We start from the raw sequence: 16,933 nt of genomic DNA on the forward strand, positions 1-16,933 counted from the left end.
CCATTTGGATTTTACCTTTGTATATGGTGTTAGCTGGGGGTCTGAGTTCGCTTTTTTGCAAGTGGTTAACCAGTTGTGCCAACACCACTTGTTGAATAGGCTTTCCCTGCTCCATTTAGGATTTCTTGCTCCTTTATCAAAAACAAGGTGGTTATATGTCTGAGGAACCTTCTCTGAGTACTCAAGCCTATTCCACTGATCTGAGGGTCTGTTTTTATTCCAATACCATGCTGTTTTTATAACTGTTGCTTTGTAATACAACTTAAAATTGGGGAAAGTAATGCCTCCCATATTCCTTTTCCCAAGGAGTGCTTTAGCTATTCGAGGTTGTTTGTTGTTCCAGATGAATTTCAGAAGTATTTGATCCACTTCTTTGAAAAATGTCATGGGTATCTTTAGAGGAATCGCGTTAAATCTGTACAATGCTTTTGGAAGTATTGCCATTTTAATGATGTTGATCCTGCCAATCCATGAGCATGGTATGTGTTTCCATTTCCGTGTGTCCTCTCTTATTTCTTGGAGCAGTGTTTTGTAGTTTTCTTTGTATAGATCCTTCACATCTTTAGTCAGGTTGACTCCAAGATATTTGAATTTGTGTGGAACTAATGTGAATGGGATTGTTCTCTTAATGTCCATTTCTTCCCTATCATTATTAGTGTATAAAAAGGCCATTGATTTTTGTGTGTTAATTTTGTATCCTGCCACTTTGCTATACAAATCTATTATTTCTAGAAGCTTTTTGGTAGAGTCTTTAGGGTTTTCTAAGTAGAGTATCATGTCATCTGCAAACAGTGAGAGCTTGACTTCTTCCTTTCCTATCTGGATTCCCTTGATATCTTTTTCTTGCCTAATCGCTATAGCAAGTACTTCCAGTGCTATGTTGAATAGGAGTGGTGAGAGAGGACAGCCTTGTCTTGTACCAGAATTTAGAGGAAAGGATTTTAGTTTTTCTCCATTGAGGATAATATTTGCCACTGGCTTCTGGTAGATGGCTTTGACTATATTGAGAAAGGTTCCTTTTATTCCTATCTTGCTGAGAGTTTTCATCAAGAATGGGTGTTGAACCTTATCAAATGCTTTTTCTGCATCTATTGATATGACCATGTGATTTTTATTTTTGTTGTTGTTTATGTTGTGTATTATATTGATAGATTTACGGATGTTAAACTATCCTTGCATTCCTGGGATGAAACCTACTTGATCAAAGTGAATGATCTTCTTGATGAGGCACTGGATCCTGTTCGCCAGGATTTTGTTGAGGATCTTTGCATCTGTGTTCATCAGGGATATTGGTCTGTAATTTTCTTTTTTGGCAGCATCTCTATCAGGTTTTGGTATTAAGGTGATGTTGGCTTCATAAAAGCTATTTGGAAGTATTCCTGTTTTTTCGATTTCATAAAAGAGCCTGGCCAGAATTGGTAGTAGTTCCTCTTGAAAGGTTTGAAAGAATTCATTCGTGAATCCATCAGGGCCTGGGCTTTTGTTTTTGGGTAAATTTTTGATTACAGTTTTAATTTCCTCAATAGTGATGGGGGTGTTTAGATATGCTACCTCTTCTTTATTCAACCGTGGAAGGTTATATGAGTTCAGAAATTTATCCATTTCTTCCAGGTTCTCATATTTAGTGGCATAGAGTTTCTCAAAGTATTCTCTGAATACCCTTTGAATCTCTGCAGTATCTGTAGTGATCTCCCCCTTTTCATTTCTAATACGCGTTATCAAGTTTCTCTCTTTCTTTTGCTTTGTGAGTTTTGCCAATGGTCTATCAATCTTGTTTATTTTTTCAAAGAACCAACTTCTGCTTTCGTTGATCTTTCGGATTGTTTTTTGGGTTTCCACTTCGTTGATTTCTGCTCTCAGCTTTGTTATTTCCTTCTGTCTCCCTATTTTTGGGTCCTTTTGTTGAGCACTTTCTAGTTCTATTAGCTGTGTCATTAAGCTACTCAGGTAAGCTCCTTCTTCCTTCCTGATGTGTGCTTGCAAAGCTATAAATTTTCCTCTCAGTACTGCTTTTGCTGTGTCCCATAAGTTCTGATAGTTTGTGTCTTTATTGTCATTTGTTTCCAGGAACCTTTTGATTTCCTCCTTGATTTCATCTCGGACCCACTGGTTATTGAGTATGAGGCTGTTTGAACAAGTGTTTGAACAAGTGTTTGAACAAGTGCCACCAGTCCATTTTTCCTCCCTGTCATCGATGGCGCTCCATCAGCTATTATTACAACAAACCTCTTCCATGGCAAACCTGCATTCTCAATGGCATTACACAGATGCCGAAATATCTCATTAGCAGTGGTCTGGCCATGCATTGGAATTATTGTGAGCAGCTCTTCTGTCAATTCAAAATTGCAATCAACACCATAAATTGTGAGCTGTGCAGTGTCTGTTATATCTGTGCCCTCGTCAAAAGCAACAGAGTATGCATCAAAACATTTGGCTTTCTCACACAGTTGATGATAAATGTCACTTGACATGTCAGAAATGCGCTCTACCACGGTGTTGGCAGAAAGGCTGATTTTGCTAAACTGACCTTTCTTTTCTGGACAGATAATACTTGCAGCCTGTAACATGCATTTTTTAACAAACCCTTCTTCTGTGAATTGTTTCCCTGCCTTAGCAATCATCTCACTAACCATGTATCTAGCTTCAACTGATGCAACATTCTCTTTGGTTGCTTTCTTGAAGAAATCTTGTTGCCTCATTCGACATGCTTTAAGACTGCCAACCCGCTTGGCTCTCTCATTTCCTTGATATTTTGCACAGTCCTCAGCATGTTTAATTGAATAATGGCGTTTCAAGTTGTATTCCTTGTGCACTGAAACTTTCTCTGAGCAAATAAGATGTGTGGGGATACCCCTGTACTCAACAAAGAAATACAGCATCTCCCACTTTTCCTGAAATTATCTGTGCTCGTCATCAATCTTTCTCTTCACTGCAGGCTTTGATGAAGTCATGATGAAGGTATGACAAAATCTAATTCTGTAATAAACTTCTCTCCCTTCTCTCCCTTAGGCCTCCGATAATGCAAGGGACAACGGGCAGGAGTAGCGGAAAGATGTCTAAGCTAGGCGCAAAGTATTCGCGATTATTTGCTTACCAAATATTCGCAATAAAAAATCGCATTAGTAAAAAAAATCGCATTAAACATTTGCATACCCCGAATGGAACTGCTCAGGATATGTAAATGTTTAATTCGATTTTTTCTTACTAATGCGATTTTTATTGCGATTATTTGGTAAGCAAATAATTGCGAATACTGCGATATTTGAAGGTCGGCCGTGGGCCACAAAATGTTGTACGGAGGGCCGCAAATGGCCCGCAGGCCACGAGTTTGAGACCCCTGAGGTAGGGTGTTTTCCTTGCAATAGCTGAACTGGGTTCATTACATGGCATCTCATATGGTCCCCTGAGTTTTCCAGGAGTGATTTCTGAGCACAGAGCCAGGAGTAACTCCTGAATAATATATGGCCCAAAATTAAAAAAAAAAAAAATTAAATGCTTTTCAAGGAGAGAGAATAAGGATGGCTCAATGAAGTAGTAGTTCCTGGATAAGAAAACCAATATTTACTTTCTCCCATACCCCCAAACTTGATTTACTTCACATGGGAAAACAACCTAAAACCCAAACAAAGCAAGTGACAAAAGAACAGCATCAGAGGCTGGAGATAGTACAGCAGGTAAGGCATTTTCCCTATCAAAGGTCAACCCAGGTTCTGTCCCTGGCACTTCATTTGCTCCCTGGAGTCAGCCAGGAATGATCTATGAGCACTTCCAGGTATGTGACCCAATCCCTCCACCCCCTCAAAATAAACTAAAAAGAACACCAGGCAGATAGTAGAGTGACACCATCACCATGAAAGAAAGTCCACTACAGGGCAATAAACTGAAATCAGGAAGAAATTTCAAAGATGTGCAATTTTAACCTGGGGGGATTAAAAAGGGTGGCATCCAGTACCCCAAATCCTCTAACCCAACATAAACAGCTCTGGAAGAGGAAGGAGTGGTATAAAACAGGCGTCATCTTGGTGACCTGTCCCAATCTCAATTTAGCAGCACTGGTGGATGCCAGATTGGAACACATCATCCAGACTAACAGTGAGAAGACAAATCCCTGAGAACTCTATTCACCCTTAACAAATAGATGAGGAGACCAGAGGCAGAGAGACAACTCTTAAGACAGATAACTTTCAGAGACAATACACCTGTTCTCTACCAGTCCCCATTTGACTACAAGGAAAAGCCAGCAAGCAGCCAGCACTCCTCCAAAGGGCACAGCCAGACTACAAAGTGGACCCAATGCCATCTGTACTCCCTTACCAGACAAAAACTAACCAAATACTAACCCCATACAAATCCATGAACGTGTGCTCCATCATCAGCAGGGAATGAGACTCATCCCCCTACCAGTGAGAACTACCAAAGCATGGATTTCCCAGAGGCCACTGTGTGACTATGGTACATTCATCACTACTGTGAACACTCTGTTGCCTCCCAGACTCACTTGACATCAGCATCACAGCAAGTGCCAGTCACTGATGACCACAAACTACCAGCTACCACCCAGATCCACTTGAACTGAGTACCAATCAATGCCATCATTACAGACTACAGACGCCTAGTTGCCACCCTTCAGTTGGCATCACAGTGAGTGTCAGATATTGACAGCTACAAGTCAGTGTTGCCCAATGCCAATGAACACACTCATGACCACCTCCCAGTTTTCTATGATTATGGGACAATAGTGGCTGGTAGGCACTTGCAACTATAAATATTCATGGTACATTAGTGGCCCAGATCTGATCACCCTTGTTGACAGAACTGTTTTGAGGCATTTGTAACCTTTAGCCCCTGCCCAGGTCCTCAGGGAACACTAGCTATGAGGAGATAAAAATACCCATCTGTGCTTTTGGATCAAAACAAAAGTCTGGGGAAATTTCCAAGTGAAACAGAGTTCTGTAAGCTAACTGAAGAACCAACAAACCAACTGGCTTAATGACTGTCACTAAAATGATGGAATCAACTGAAAAGAACTTCAACAGAGAACATATGAGAAAAGGGTGACAAAATTCCAAATAGAAACCATCAAGCTAAAGAAAACAATGCCAAACTGAAAAAAGGACTCAACGTCAGAATAGAAACTGAACATCAGACCAGCAAGTTCAGAGATAATACTGGAGACCATGCAAAAGGACCATGAAAAAACAATGAGAATTAAAACATAGAATTAAGAGATTTATAAGATGTCATTAAGAGGAACAACACTCACAGTAGGAGAGAGTTAGAAAGAGAGAGAGAGAAAGGGAGAGAATACATATTTGAAGAAGTAAAAAGAACTTTTCCAATACAAGGGGTATATCACCTAGATGTAAAAAGCTCAATTCTGAACAAATCATACCTAAATAGTTGCACAGCAAATGACATAATTAAAATGACAAAAATCAGGGGGCGGAGTAATAGCACAGCAGTCGGGTGTTTGCCTTGCATGTGGCTGACCTAGAATGGACCTGAGTTCAATCCTCATTGTCCCATATGGTCCCCAAAGCCAGAAGCGATTTTCTGAGCACATAACCAGGAGTAACCCCTGAGTGTCCCCAGGTGTGGCCCAAAAAAAAAAAAAAAGGTAAAGGAATCTGAAAATATAAAATGATAGAGTAATAATGAGGGCGCATAGAGCAAAGTCAAGATTCACATGCATTCGGTTGAAAATAAATTATAAGCTTAAAACCAAAAATGTAAAAAGCTTATGGTAATCATGAAACAAAAATAATAAAAAGAAATAAACAAGAATTAAATAGAAGCCAATTATTACAGTACACAAATGGTTGATATCAAAGTACAAAGAAAGAAAATAAGGGAGGCTCAAAAAGAAAGAAAGAAAGGAAGGAAGGAAGGAAGGAAGGAAGGAAGGAAGGAAGGAAGGAAGGAAGGAAGGAAGGAAGGAAGGAAGGAAGGAAGGAAGGAAGGAAGGAAGGAAGGAAGGAAGGAAGGAAGGAAGGAAGGAAGGAAGGAAGGAAGGAAGGAAGGAAGGAAGGAAGGAAGGAAGGAAGGAAGGAAGAAAGAAAGAAAGAAAGAAAGAAAGAAAGAAAGAAAGAAAGAAAGAAAGAAAGAAAGAAAGAAAGAAAGAAAGAAAGAAAGAAAGAAAGAAAGAAAGAAAGAAAGAAAGAAAGAAAGAAAGAAAGAAACGTACTGCAATAATATAGAATCCAAATTGAAAAAATGATGTTTTTGTTCATTAGTAATAAACAAGTTTATTTTTATCCAAGTGACCAAAGAGATAGGGCACTGGGTTGCTTGTGCCTGACTGGGTGCAATCCCCAGAACCTTATATCCCCCTGCACACTGCCAGGAGTGATTCCTTGGGCACAGAGCCAGGGGTAAGCCAAATGTGACACAAAAAAATAAACAAACAAAAATCAGAAATATACTGTAATAATATAAGTCACAAAGAAAAAATGATAAATCATGTTCATCAATAATTTCACTAACCATCAATGACCCAAATATGCCAATCAAAAAAGAGAGTAGAAAAATGAATCAGAAAAACAAAATCCTACCTTCTAATGTTTATAGGAGACCTACTTGATTCTAATGATGAATAAAGGCCCAAAGAAAAAGGTTGGAAAATAATCATGCAAAGGATAGACTATATTTATAGCAGATAAAATAGACTTCAAGCCAGAAAGGCTAATAAGAGATGGGAATAAATGTTCTATAAAGAGTAAGGGATCGATGTTAAGAAAGTTCAACATTCACTAGAATACAGGTAGCAAACAAAAGAGAATCTCTGTGTCTCTCTCTTTTCCTCTCTTTACTTCTTTCTCTTTTTCTCTCTCATAACACATATATACACAAACACACAATATTCCTAATTAATATAAACACAAATATTTTTAACAAAATCTTAGCAAACCAAATATAATCCTATTTTAATACTAGGGGCTACACCTAGTGGTGCTCAGGGCTTATTCCTGACCTATACTCAGGGATCATTCTTGGAGTTTGGAGGACCATATGTGGTAGGAGATTTGAACCTAAACCCACCTCATGTAAGGCACCACCAGTATTATCACTCCATTATCATGAACAAATAAAATTTATTCCAAGGCCGCAAAGATAGCTCAACATACACAAACTAACTGATGCAATACAGCACATCAACAAAACGAAAGACAAAAATCAATGAATCATATCAGTAAGTGTATAGAAAGCTTCTGACAATATTAAAAAGGCTTATTAAAAAAACCCTGAACAAGAGAAATAGTACAGGGGTTAAGATGCTTGTCTTTTCCCTCACATATGGTCCTAAGTACCATTAGAAGTAATCCCTGAACACAGAGCTAGAAGTAAGACTTAAGTATTGCCAGGAATGAGCCCTGAGCACAAAGCCAGAACTAAGTACTATGCATGCCATGTGCATGTGCCCCCACCAAAAAAAATCATAAAAGACAAATATAATTCATCATAATAAAGGTCATAGATGGCAAACCCCAACTCGCATCCTTGATGGCAAAAATTAAACTTTCCATTTAAGCTCACAAGACAAACATGTCTACACTCATATTTATTATTCAACAGTACTGAATTCTCTAACCTGAGTAATTAATGCATGATAATAAAATAATACTTAAAAATTATTTTGTTGGGGCCAGAGCAGTAGCGTAGGTGGTAAGGCCTTGTACGCTAGCCTAGGAAGGACCACGGTTAGATCCCCAGTGTCCCATATGATCTCCCAAGCCAGGAGTAACCCCTGAGCATTACCGGGTATGGCTGAAAAACCAAAAATAAAAAATTATTTTGTTTTGCCATTTGTTTTTGAGCCACAAGTGGTGATATTCAAGGGTCACTCCTAGTTCTATATTCAGCAATTACTCTCGGTGGTTTTCAGGTAACCACAAGGGATCCCAAAGTCCAAACCCATGTTAGTCATGTGCAAGGAAAACACACTAACATCATACCTAAAGTACTATTGCTCCAACTCCTGAAAGTTTTCTAAATTGACTTAAATAAAATAAAATTACCCTATTTACAATAAATGATAATATACATAGAAAATCCTGAAGATTGTACTTAAAACTAGTAAAATTAAAATACAGTACTAAAAAAAGCCAAAACTATAAAATAGCAAGCTATAAAAAAAGAAAAAACAGAGAATGTTCCATATGTAAATTAGAAGAGTAAAACAAAAAGACCATTCCATTTACATCAAACTAAAAAGCTATACTGTGAGTCATGTAGATAGTTCAATGTGCTAGAATATTCTTCACAGGCAGGATCCCTAGATTTGAATCCTGGCATGACCCCTCCCCAAACATCATTATAAACAACCCACAAAATTTGATCTAGGAGTAGCCCTTGAGCACTACTGGGTCTGGCCTCAAAACCAAAACAACAGCAAAGTTTTTGCAAAGTAAAAGAAACTAGCATTAAAACAAGAAGTCGGGCCTGAGCGATAGCACAGCAGGTAGGGAGTTTGCCTTGCATGGGGCTGACCCAGGTTCTATCCCAGACATCCCATATAGTCCACTAGAGCCTACCAGGAGTGATTTCTGACTGCAGAACCAGGAGTAACCCTGAGCACCACCAGGTGTGGCCCCAATGCAAAAAACAACAAAAAAGACATGAAAAGGAGAAAAATATTACTACACTTTATTATTTACAAAAAGCTAATATCCAAGGGCAGGAAGATAGCCCAGGTAGGACAGCATATGCCTAAAATGCACCAGGCCCCATTTCCCAGCATGGTCTCCAAAATAGTTCTACTAGGTATTGACCTGATGACCCCAAGCACTCATAAAACTCAATTATAACAAAGAATATGAAGAACTGAAAGAAAAATAAGAACTGAACAGACATTTCATCAGACATAAGTACATAAGGATGCCCAAAAGGAAGTGGAGAAAAAATATACCTATCAATTATTATGGCAAAAATGCAAATCAAGGGGAGCTATTAGCTCCCCTGTAAAAATAGCCTACAACAAAGAAGTCAAAATATTCTGGGGGTTGGGGACTTGAGATATAGCACAGAGGTAGGGCATTTGCCCTGAAGGGGCCTGGTTCAATTCCTGGCATTCCATATGGTCCCCTAGCCTGCCAGGGGTGATTTCTGAGTGCAGAGCCAGGAGTGACCCATGAACACCACAGGGTTTAGCCCAAAACCAACCAATCAGTCAATAAGTAAATAAAGTTTATTCTGGGAGTTGGGGCAAGAGGGAAGAACCATCATTCACAATCACTGGCAATGTCATATGGCTCTGCCTCTATATGGAAAACAATATTGACACTGCTCCAGAAATTAAGGAGTTAGCTTCCTATGACTCAGCAATTCCACTTCTTGGCATCTACCCCAGTTCAAACTCATTAATCCAAAAAGGCATTTGCACTCTTTCAGGATACATCCTCATGAATGATATATTCACTGCAGTGCTAATCACAATAGCCAAAATCTGTCAAGAATCCATGTGCCTAAAACAGATGAGATAAAAAAAAAACTAGTTATGTACATATATCAAATACATAGCAATATAAACTGTGTTTTATATAGTGAGTTATATATTGCTATATGTATATATAAATTGTTATATATAAAACACAATTTCTGTATATATAACAATTTATTTATCCATTTATATATATATACATATATATATATATATATATAAAACGCACACCAGAATACAATTTATATAAAAGATGATGAATTCTTTAAGTTCGCAGCTAAGTGAATAGAACTTAAGGGTACCATGCTGAGATAAGTGAGTCAGAAGATAGAGACAAATACAGAATTCTTTCTCATATGTGAAGTATAAAAAGATTAAAGTATAAAGGATTAAAAACCAACCAATAATAACAGAAGCTGAGAGTTGCCACCATGGAATTGAGTTTGCTCTGAGATGTGAAGGGCAAGTAGGAAGGAAGCCTGGGGAAAGTAAACAAAGACACTGATGCTCTGACAAAAGGTAACACTGTTTGCCTTAAACATTGACTTTAGTCATATTACAAGCCATAATACCAAAAATTAAAATTAAATCTAAAAAATGTTTAAAATATAGTGCTGGCAAGGGAGAAAAAAGTACCCTCAGAGGATATTCATGGAAATATGAGTCCAGCCACTATGAAAATATTCATAGTTCTCAAATTGCTGAAAATAAACTGTATGGGACCAAAGAGACATCTCAAGGGTTAAGACACTTGTCTTTCATGTGGCTGTCCCTAGTTCTGTACCTAATACTATATATGGTCCCTGGGGAACTGTCATGTGTGGCAAAAATTAAATAAAAATCTTAATAACTATCTGAGTAACTATTGTAGTAACTATTTTAAGAACTATTCAGCAAATAAACTGGTAGGATTCTACCCAAGAATACAACACTAGGGGCCAGAGAGATAGCATGGAGGTAAGGCATTTACCTTTCATGCAGAAGGACGGTGGTTTGAATCCTGGCATCCCATATGGTCTCCCGTGCCTGCCAGGGGTGATTTCTGAGCATGGAGCCAAGAGTAACCCCTGAGCGCTGCCGGGTGTGACCCAAAAACCAAAAAAAAAAAAAAAGAATACAACACACTAATTTTAAAATATATAGACAAATATAATATTCACTGCAATGTTATTTAAAAATATGAAAACAACCCAAATGTCCCACAATGGAAAACTGAATAAAAAAGTGGGGCACATATACACACATACATGCACCAACACAAAACATACAAATAATACTCAGCTCTAAGAAAAAATGAAATCTTGCCTTTTGAGACAACATGAATGAAATTAGAAGGGGCAATGACAAATGCTGCATGAACTAATGCAGGGGTCCCGTGAGTTTTGTGGCCCTGCCCTAGAGGAATCTTTCTTTTTGTTTTGTTTTAGTCGTTTGGGTTACACCCACCAATGTTCAAGGCTTACTACTGACTTTGCACTCAAGGATCACCCCAACTTTGCCTCCTGTGGCCCCCAGGTAAACTGAGTTTGAGACCCCTGGCATGTGTGGGACTAAAAAAGAAACAAAGCAAGGGGATAGACAAAGTCATATGAAACAATCCTTAGACAAACCAGAATTAAAGTTGCAAAGGGAAAGTGGGCTGCAGGTCAAAAAGGTAGAAAGTTTTTAATGTACAGAGGTAGTAGAATATTGGTATACGTTGGTGGCAGGCATTGGGCAACAACAAACATTTTGAACAGGTGTGAAATTATACCACTAAAATACAATCTTATAAGCCAATGTTGACTCAACCAAAAAAAATAAATAAAACACTCAAATTCTGGGACTAGAGTACAGCAGGTAGGGTGCTTGTTTTACGTGCAGTCAACATGGATTCAATACCTGGTACATGTTATGGTCCCCTCAACATGTTATGGTCCCCTGAACCCCACCCCTGTGCCAGAAGAAAGCCACGTACTATAAAAAATGAATTTTCAATTCTCTTGTATCCAGGGGCCAAAGTAGTGGTGCAGCAGTAGGCATTTGCCTTGCACGCTGCTGACCTAGGACGGACCACAGTCGATCCCTCAGCATCCCATATGTTTCCCCAAGACAGGAGCAATTTCTGAACACATAGCCAGGAGTAACCCCTGAGCGTCACTGGGTGTGACCCAAAAACCAAAAAAAAAATTATTTTGTATTCCGAGTACTTTTATTCCCTACTAAGGAACTGTCTGCTCTGGCTTCTAATCTTGTTTCATTTTATAAACCACCACCACTCCCAACCTCAACTACCTAACACACCAATTTCCGAAGTTATCTTTCATGAACAGTGGCTCACATGAGATAGGAAGAGCACCTGGAATTAGCTATTCGGTTTCATTTTCTTTCAGTCCTGACTCTGCCCTTGACACTCTGATGTGATTATTCTTCCTGAAACACACCATTTTCCTAATGCCATACAATTACTCTGGCTATTAGATACCCATGAAAATGCTCTGCTGCTGCTTGTCAAGCTTCCCAATCCCATTCACCTTTCAAGATTTAACTTAAACACAATGACTGCTAGATTTCCTATCAAAGATCAAGGCTTCTGCTAGACTGCGTTTGCACTGGCTATATCTCAATTGTGGTCAATAGCATGCAATAATTGAGCTGTTGATCAAGATGTCTATTGTCCTACTAGACAACAAGCTCCCTGATCAAGGACAGTTACTTCTCATGTTATCACAAGCATCAAATTCACCGCACATAACACAGTTGTGAGAAAAAACTGTTGCCCAAAGTGCAAAAAAAAATGCAGGGCTTGGGGTCGGGGAACTAGGGGAAAAGATCTGGCTTTTTAGTATAGAAAAAAAATCCAGACTTTAATGAAGTACAAATATCAGTGATGACCAAAAATAGCTTAACATTAGATTTATGAGTCTATAGGCAAAAGTCTACAGATAAAAGTGGTACTTTCTACATGTAATTCATATACCAAAGTCCATCAACTGAGCAAAAAACTGTTACCTTCCTCTCTCAGTTCATCACACCCCCATTTTTGTCATCATTTTCCATACCCCTTTTCCAGCCCTTTCTACCAAATCGCAGAGTTTAGGGGTAATTTGCCTGGTCTGGAGCCAATAGTCCTAGTCAGTGAATAACACTGATATATAAGAGAGAAAAGTTTGTGACTAGGATCTAAAGGAAGAAAAAATGAACTATTTACTGGGGACCTATTTTGAACCAAATATTATGTACTTTACAAACATTAAAAGTTACAGCACTCAGAGTAATCATCACATTTCTCAGATGAGGCATTTGTATACAAGATCACACATTGAGAGCACCTGCCCCTGAACCTAGAAAAGACAGATTAAAGGTAACCTTATGCTCTGGCTACTTCAAAATGGAAGGGGATATGTGGAGCACACATTCTAGATTACAGTTCAGAGGACATTATGCTCAAAAACACTTATACACTTTGGTTAAAGCATTGGAGTCCATGTCTGGAAACCTAAAGTGTGATGTTATTTTATTAATATATTTATTCAACATTACAAACAAACAAAAAAAAACACTTTATGGACAATGGGTTTAGGAGTTTTCTACAAAGAATACTTGTCTGTAAAAAGAATATACACATACACAAAAATCACAAAAAAAGATAAACAATTTTTACCTTGTAATTTTTACCTTGTTAACTTGTAATAGTAACACTAGAGACACCTGTGGAAAATATGCTTATCTGACCAGGTCCTCATTTACAGAGCGCTGTCATTTGAATAAAACATCATACGAAGCCCCACAGACCGGAGCTTATGACAGAAATACCACAAAATACAGGAGTACAGCTGATATGTCTATAATCTACTGACAAAATGTACTACTTAGCAAAGTGAAACCAGATGTCTGGTGTGAAATCAGATGTCTGTGGATTTGTCTTTCTTGGCTTCCAGAGCAGTACCAGATACACTTAATACACAGCTTAGCTGTATATTAAGCCCAACACTTGGCAAAATCATGACAGCTTGGACATGAAGCATCAGCATTTTTATTGTAATTCTTTAAAAACTAAAGACATTTGTGAAATAGAAATCTTACGTTGAAAAAAATATTCCCCTAAATGTGATAATATGTCTTTTTCACTTTGGCAACAATATCATAGTTTTGCTTATCTTTAACACATTAGAGAAAACTGTTCCCCTTCATTTTTCAACCTGACAACCTTGAGGGCAGGGTTGTAGAATGATTCTCTAGGGGAAATTTGAGTCACATCAGGTGTCTGTACTTGTTCCAGATGAGATATAACAGACAATCACTGGTGTAAATGCAAATATACTCAAGAGGCTTAGAGCCACTAGGAAATTAAGCAGTAGATTGCTTTCCACAATCAACTGGAAAAATCAAAACAATGTGATGGGAGATAGAAAAACAGGGAAATTAAGTTAGGATCTTTATGCAAGGCACCAGCTTTTGCATTCTTTGAATCAGTGTTCTGTTTTGACAGATGAGAACTTAAGGAGTAGTGACGTTTTAACAGGCCTAAAGTGGCAGAACTAATAAAATATATAGAATTCAAACCCAGGTCTGAATATTTTAGAAGATATACCTACTGCTCGTACTAAAAGATATAGAATAAAATAAGGAATGTGATAAAAAGCCGATAATAAAGAGGTAAAATGTATAACTTTATTAAGCAGTAATAAATGTAAATACATAAATACACACAAACACATATACTACATAGGCAGTAGTTATTATCTGAGAGGGAGTTCTTTGGAGAATATATCCTATATAGTTGCTTCATTTTTGTTTTGTTTTTTTAATTTTTTTGGCTTTTGGGGTACACCTAGCAGTGTTCAGGGGTTGCTCCTGGCTCTGCACTCAGAAATCACTTTTGGCAAGCTCAAAGGACCACATGGGATGTCAGGAATTGAACCCACATCTGTCTCAGGTTGGCCAAATGCAAGGCAAATACCTTACAGCTGTGCTATCTCTCTGGCCCTGCAAGCTTCAATTTTGAATAACTTTTCAAACTATATCATTTGAAAGGACACCTTTATTCACTTATACTTCCAAAAATAAAGTTAAATGAAAAGTAGTCACTATAAGTGAAGAGTTTTCTTTAATATTCTCCTAAATGCACCATCCTTAATCCTCTTGTATGTCTTAGATCTTTCTTTTTGTTTTTGGGTCTGTGGTCACACCTTGCAGTGCTCAGGAGTTACTTCCTTGCTCTGAGCTCCTGGCAGGTTCTGGAACTTTATGGGATTTCAGGGATCAAACCCGGGTGGGGTCAGCTGCATGCAAAGCAAGTGCCCTACCCACTGTACTTTGGCTCAGGCTCTAGTCTAGATCATTCTTCTGGAAGAAGACAAATCATCTTCTTCATCTAAGTATATGTGCACATTTATATGCCAGTGATTATAATATTAGCCAATTACCACTGAAAGTGTGACCAAAAGTACCAAAAAGTTGAAAAAAATAACCCTTCTCCTCCATAAAACAGCATAAATCTGCATATCACAAGGGTCAATAATACTGAGAATAAAAATACTGAGATAATAATATTGAGAATAAATTGCTGGGGCCGGAGAGATAGCATGGAGGTAAGGCATTTGCCTTTCGTGCAGGAGGTCATCGGTTCGAATCCCGGCGTCCCATATGGTCCCCCGTGCCTGCCAGGAACAATTTCTGAGCCTGGATCCAGGAATAATCCCTGAGCACTGCCGGGTGTGACCCAAAAACCACAAAAAAAAAAAAAAAAAAAAAAAAAAAAAAAAAAAAGAGAATAAATTGCTAATGTCCACTGTACATTAATACTGAAATGGGCCAGAGAGATAGTAGAGCGAATAAGGTGCTTGCCTTGCACTTAGCTGAACCAGGTTAGAACTCAGGCATCCAAATAGTCCCACTCAGCACTATCAGGTGTAAGCCCTGAGCACCATTAGGTGTGGCCCAAACACAAAACAAAATAAAACAAAACATACTGAAATTTAAGAACCATAGAAAGCTTCTAGAAGCTCTGCTCAAAAACAATAAATAAATAAAATAACAACCATCCCCAACAATCTAGGGAAATATATAATGTTAGTCATATCTACTGAATCTTTTCAAGTTTTTTTCTGAGTTTTCCTTTCAAAGTAGATCACTTACATATGAGATCATGTGCCACTTGTACTAATGATGGTTGAGATAGGTGAATTCAGTTTGACTACATATCCAAGAATGGGGCTGGCTACTTTCCCACTGTGGTCAAGTTGAATTTTAACTAACTTTAAATTCTCTGCATACATTATATAGAATGTACAAGGTATTCGCAACCCTCTAAGGTAGCTTCATTTCACCAAAATGAGGAGAGTTGGTGTTCTGGAGAAGCGATGGAAAAGTAACAATGAACCGGTGAAAGAAAAGACACCAAGAAGAAAATCACTGTAACTAGCTGTAAGAACTTTAATGTGCTCTTTGACAACTCTTCTGAGTAGATACAATGTTGGTGAAAGGGTATTCAAAGTCAAGAGGAGAAAATTAAGCCCAGCCTGTTTATTTCTCAATACTGCCTTGTCCCCAAAACCAGCTACTGCTGAGATCCCCAAAGAACTTCTTTGGTGGACACTGCTCTGAAGTTTAGGCTTCCAAACTGGGTGCTGTGTTGCAGAAGGAGTTTGGGATTTAGAGGAGTTGCTAAGAGTGTGAAGATTCTTGGAAGGAGTCCCTGAGAACTATCAGGCAGGAACATGCTTTCTCAATACTAGGAGGAGCTCTGAAAAAGGGGCCCCAAGAACAACTTCCAGCTAAGAGGAATAAGATGACCAGTTCACTGTCCAGGACACACAAGCAGTCTAAAGGACAGTCACAATGCTTGAGGAAGGAGGAGTGCCCCTTGGGGCCTGTATGTAACACTCCAAGGCAGGTGAGACTCCTAGTTCCGGACTCAGGTTGCATGTAACCCCAGGCCCCATTCCAGAGAGGGTGGAGTAGGAGGGTGGGGGAGACATTTCTGAGTCCTGACCTCCCCAGGGCAACCCTAGATCTCCTTCCATCCCATCATTCCTTACTTACCCTTTCTCCCGCTCTTCCTCGGCGAGAAGGGGTAAGTGCTTGCTTATTTTGTGCCCTGGCCCCAAATTGGCCAAAACCCTAAAAAAAGTGAAAATGACAAGACACGTGCTTTAAAATCCTAAACGCTAAAGCCTCAGGGACTCCCACCACCTAGCCAGGCACTTCCAGATGGTCACCCCGATGCTCCGCCAAAGCCCAAGCAAGGTTTGGGTTGGGGGGAGCATGGAGGGTCCCCCTAAGACAAACCAAAGGGCACGTTCTGGGGAAGGGAACCCTCGGCGATCAGGAGTAAGCCAGCTCCGCACTGGGGGTTCGGGTGGCCTAGCGCTAGTCTCCCACACCGGGAGTCCGCCATTGGGGTGCAGGAGGAGGAGGAGGAGAGGTGGGTGTCCGGGGTGCGGGACCCCGATCCACACACATGGCTCGCAACCCACGCGGGGCTCCCGGTCGGGCAAACCTCGCTTCCCAGCC

The 16,933-nt window shown here is 39.2% G+C and overlaps 1 protein-coding gene across 1 annotated transcript in view; it reads right to left on the bottom strand.

Moving 5' to 3' along the window:
- The window catches only part of IMMP2L (inner mitochondrial membrane peptidase subunit 2), a 950,803-nt gene extending 934,262 nt beyond the window's left edge, over positions 1-16,541 (bottom strand). Inside the window, exon 1 of the mRNA XM_049783675.1 lies at positions 16,463-16,541. The gene's annotated coding sequence lies outside the window, so the exon portion shown is untranslated. The remainder of the gene's footprint in view (positions 1-16,462) is intronic.
- Between the last annotated feature and the right edge of the window lie 392 nt (positions 16,542-16,933).

The sequence above is a fragment of the Suncus etruscus genome, chromosome 1 (assembly GCF_024139225.1).
Source record: "Suncus etruscus isolate mSunEtr1 chromosome 1, mSunEtr1.pri.cur, whole genome shotgun sequence".
Taxonomy (NCBI): Eukaryota; Metazoa; Chordata; class Mammalia; order Eulipotyphla; family Soricidae; genus Suncus; species Suncus etruscus.